This window comes from Schistocerca piceifrons, unplaced genomic scaffold, assembly GCF_021461385.2.
Source record: "Schistocerca piceifrons isolate TAMUIC-IGC-003096 unplaced genomic scaffold, iqSchPice1.1 HiC_scaffold_1420, whole genome shotgun sequence".
Classification (NCBI taxonomy): domain Eukaryota; kingdom Metazoa; phylum Arthropoda; class Insecta; order Orthoptera; family Acrididae; genus Schistocerca; species Schistocerca piceifrons.
The window spans coordinates 10,001-15,000 of NW_025727259.1; the positions used below are offsets into that span (position 1 = coordinate 10,001).

Genomic DNA, 5,000 nt, shown 5'->3' on the forward strand with positions numbered 1-5,000 from the left:
CTGTCCCTATACATGAGCCGCGACCTGTACCACTTACGAGCGAGAGACGCGATCGCGTTGCTCACTGTACGGCGTCCGATACCGAGCCATCAGCATGTCGGTCCCCATGCGCGTTGCACTCGCACTCTGCCAGTCGCAAAAACGTGGGGCAAATATATTACGCGGAAGAGCTATAACAGACCGAGCCCCACTGCATGGGGGGAGTCTTTGTCACTAATGTACACAGATGGAACATTTTGGACTGGAACCAGATTACCCCGTACACACGGCGCTGATTAGTAATCAATGCAGAGCCATCAAACTACAGCAAATATACACAACTGTCCGTATACATGCTGAAAGAGTCTGCCCACAATGGGAACCACACGTTCAGCCAGACACTCTGATCACGCACCACTCTCTGCTTCTAACAGGCGCACATACAATATGTACAGCACCAGCATGGAACAACATCCAGTGCATCTTCTCCGCCACATTACACAATCCACACTATCACAACCAGACCAGGAGGTCCATGCGGAAAATACAATATCCCAGCCTTTCGACATCCACCATTGCGCAGACCAGGCACCAACACCCACACATGTCCTATACAACGGTGCACCCAACATCACAATAGTACCTCCTGTCACAGCGCACAAACAATGACATGAGTCAAAGACACAGGTCTCACACAAGCATAGAATTGGAGCGCCGCCTCTAATAAGCCAAAGGTGCATCCTGACGTGACAAATCTGATCATGTCACAAGCATTCACTTACTATAATCACTATCAACGAACCTGCCGCCCCCGCCCCCCCCCCCCCCCTACACCTTTCCTTACAACAACGTGTAACCTAACCTAACCTAACCTAACCTATGTTGTACCTTAACCTAACCTATGTTGTACCTTAACCTAACCTATGTTGTACCTTAACCTAACCTATGTTGTACCTTAACCTAACCTATGTTGTACCTTAACCTAACCTATGTTGTACCTTAACCTAAACCTATGTTGTACCTTAACCTAACCTATGTTGTACCCTTAACCTAACCTATGTTGTACCTTAACCTAACCCATGTTGTACCCTTAACCTAACCCATGTTGTACCTTAACCTAACCCATGTTGTACCTTAACCTAACCCATGTTGTACCTTAACCTAACCCATGTTGTACCTTAACCTAACCCATGTTGTACCTTAACCTAACCCATGTTGTACCTTAACCTAACCCATGTTGTACCTTAACCTAACCCATGTTGTAACCTTAACCTAACCCATGTTGTACCTTAACCTAACCCCATGTTGTACCTTAACCTAACCCATGTTGTGCCTTAACCTAACCCATGTTGTGCCTTAACCTAACCCATGTTGTGCCTTAACCTAACCCATGTTGTGCCTTAACCTAACCCATGTTGTGCCTTAACCTAACCCACGTTGTGCCTTAACCTAACCCACGTTGTGCCTTAACCTAACCCACGTTGTGCCTTAACCTAACCCATGTTGTGCCTTAACCTAACCCATGTTGTGCCTTAACCTAACCCATGTTGTGCCTTAACCTAACCCATGTTGTGCCTTAACCTAACCCATGTTGTGCCTTAACCTAACCCATGTTGTGCCTTAACCTAACCCATGTTGTGCCTTAACCTAACCCACGTTGTGCCTTAACCTAACCCACGTTGTGCCTTAACTTAACCCACGTTGTGCCTTAACCTAACCCACGTTGTGCCTTAACCTAACCCACGTTGTGCCTTAACCTAACCCATGTTGTGCCTTAACCTAACCCATGTTGTGCCTTAACCTAACCCATGTTGTGCCTTAACCTAACCCACGTTGTGCCTTAACCTAACCCACGTTGTGCCTTAACCTAACCCACGTTGTGCCTTAACCTAACCCACGTTGTGCCTTAACCTAACCCACGTTGTGCCTTAACCTAACCCACGTTGTCCCCTAAAGTAACCCACGTTGTCCCCTAACGTAACCCACGTTGTCCCCTAACGTAACCCATGTTGTCGCCTAAACCTGCTCTGTAATTGTTATACGACTCGTTCAATTAGTGTAGTGTTGCCCACCCGCAACCCTCGCAATATAGTTCGCTACTCGCACTGCCCGCTCCCCTGTGTATCGCTTCATGTTAAACACCTTGCAAGTCTTGCTGACTTTCCACATGCTCCTGCTGTACACTGTAATGTGGATGGCAGCAGGACGTACATGCCGCCCCTCCCCACGTCCCCACCTTGCCCCCCTGCCTTCGCAAGCTGGTTGGTGAGAAGTTTGCATGTTCAATGCCCTTCGCATGCGACGTACTCAGGCTACGTTGTGGTGCGGCCTGTGTCAACCGTCCGCTAATGTCGTACGCGTAAACCACAATCTGTACTGCACATTCGTCCTTATGTACCGAATGATACATCGTGGCACATGTGTGACCGTACAACGACTGCGCCCAAAAACGGCGGACCATACAGTGCAAATATTGTGCACGCAGCTACGTGTCGTCTCCCTATGAGAGCTGGATTGCAGTGTGGTACGCCATAGAGACGTGTGGGAGGAACGGACGCCGTGGATGGCGATCAGCATGAGCTGTCTGTTGATGTATTCGGACCTAGTCGTCTCTCCTCACACACCGTGATGGCATGGTGCACCGCGTTCCATATCTGCGACATGCTACAGAGGCCGGTTGACAGTCGTTCGAGCAATGGACATCGCATACGTACGGGGGCCACCTTCCACGTATTGTCTAGGCGTGCACATTTTGTTGCGTGTATGTGGGCAGACGTAGTGTGGCGTGACACCTGACACAGGCATGCAATAATCGTTGAAGTTGCAAATGGCGATGGACGCCTGCGTTTTCTGGTGAAGTTACGCAAATGAACAAATGGTAACCTGTTGTGGTGCGGTTGTTCTCGCTAGGGGTGAATCGGTGATGGCGACGATAGGTTGAGGTACGAACCGGTTGTTCCAGCGATACCCACCATGCCGACGAAACTGAACGGCATCTGGGTGTGAAGCGATACGCGGCGGTGGCTGGGTGGGACCGTCCCCGGCCGGTGAGGGGGCGCCTCCCGGCGTGCTGGCCGCGCGGTGCGTGGGCGCACGCGCTACAGCCGGCTGGTGGGGGCGGCCAGTGGCAGGCGCGCCGGCCGACGGACGCGGCAGGCGTCGCAGCTGCGCGCCGGCGCACCCTGCGCGCGGCGCCGTGCGGCCAAAGTAGGTCCTCGCGGGCCCGGTGCGAAGCGCGGTGGACATCTTCAGTGTGCTGGTCCGATTGAGGACTGTGTGCGTTGAGGATGCGCCGCCGCCCGGCGCTCGGCGCCGCGACGCCGTCTGCTGCTCGGTCGCCCCAGCGGTTCTCGCTGGTGGTTTGTATCGCAGCTGTGCGGATGTGTTGGCGCGTGCGCTGTGCTGGGAGAGTTCGCTTCGGCACCCAAGTGGGGCTTTTGTCCTTCTGTGGCGCTGGCGTTGGAGCTGCCGGTCACCGTAGGTGGCGCGTGTTGTCTCCCGCCGGCAATGCCACGACAGCACGCTCCCGGGCCTCTGTCGGCAGCGGCAAGCTCAGTTGGGAGCACGGGTGGTCGCACCGAAAGCGTCTACTCGCCTAACTCCGGGCGATTGCGCCTCTCTCGAACCCGACCAAGTACTTGGGACGGCGCTGCGCGCCGCCGGGACCTGAGAGGGTTTCGAGGTGTATTGTGCAGGGGAGCTCAGCCTCCTCCTGTTTGCAGAATGATTGAGCGGACGCTTGCGTGTTCGCGCGGGCCCCCGGGACACACTCCCGGGCGGCCGGCTGCTCAGCTCTAGTTGACGCAGCTCCCTGGTTGATCCTGCCAGTAGTCATATGCTTGTCTCAAAGATTAAGCCATGCATGTCTCAGTACAAGCCGCATTAAGGTGAAACCGCGAATGGCTCATTAAATCAGTTATGGTTCCTTAGATCGTACCCACGTTACTTGGATAACTGTGGTAATTCTAGAGCTAATACATGCAAACAGAGTCCCGACCAGAGATGGAAGGGACGCTTTTATTAGATCAAAACCAATCGGTCGGCTCGTCCGGTCCGTTTGCCTTGGTGACTCTGAATAACTTTGGGCTGATCGCACGGTCCTCGTACCGGCGACGCATCTTTCAAATGTCTGCCTTATCAACTGTCGATGGTAGGTTCTGCGCCTACCATGGTTGTAACGGGTAACGGGGAATCAGGGTTCGATTCCGGAGAGGGAGCCTGAGAAACGGCTACCACATCCAAGGAAGGCAGCAGGCGCGCAAATTACCCACTCCCGGCACGGGGAGGTAGTGACGAAAAATAACGATACGGGACTCATCCGAGGCCCCGTAATCGGAATGAGTACACTTTAAATCCTTTAACGAGTATCTATTGGAGGGCAAGTCTGGTGCCAGCAGCCGCGGTAATTCCAGCTCCAATAGCGTATATTAAAGTTGTTGCGGTTAAAAAGCTCGTAGTTGGATTTGTGTCCCACGCTGTTGGTTCACCGCCCGTCGGTGTTTAACTGGCATGTATCGTGGGACGTCCTGCCGGTGGGGCGAGCCGAAGGCGTGCGACCGCCTCGTGCGTGCTCGTGCGTCCCGAGGCGGACCCCGTTGAAATCCTACCAGGGTGCTCTTTATTGAGTGTCTCGGTGGGCCGGCACGTTTACTTTGAACAAATTAGAGTGCTTAAAGCAGGCAAGCCCGCCTGAATACTGTGTGCATGGAATAATGGAATAGGACCTCGGTTCTATTTTGTTGGTTTTCGGAACCCGAGGTAATGATTAATAGGGACAGGCGGGGGCATTCGTATTGCGACGTTAGAGGTGAAATTCTTGGATCGTCGCAAGACGAACAGAAGCGAAAGCATTTGCCAAGTATGTTTTCATTAATCAAGAACGAAAGTTAGAGGTTCGAAGGCGATCAGATACCGCCCTAGTTCTAACCATAAACGATGCCAGCCAGCGATCCGCCGCAGTTCCTCCGATGACTCGGCGGGCAGCCTCCGGGAAACCAAAGCTTTTGGGTTCCGGGGGAAGT

The 5,000-nt window shown here is 53.1% G+C and overlaps 1 non-coding gene across 1 annotated transcript in view; it reads left to right on the forward strand.

The window, feature by feature from the left end:
* The first annotated feature begins 3,787 nt into the window (after nucleotides 1–3,787).
* The window catches only part of LOC124734034, a 1,909-nt gene continuing 696 nt past the window's right edge, over nucleotides 3,788–5,000 (forward strand). The window contains exon 1 of the ribosomal RNA XR_007009285.1: nucleotides 3,788–5,000. This exon is cut by the window's right edge and continues 696 nt beyond it. This is a non-coding gene — a ribosomal RNA (small subunit ribosomal RNA).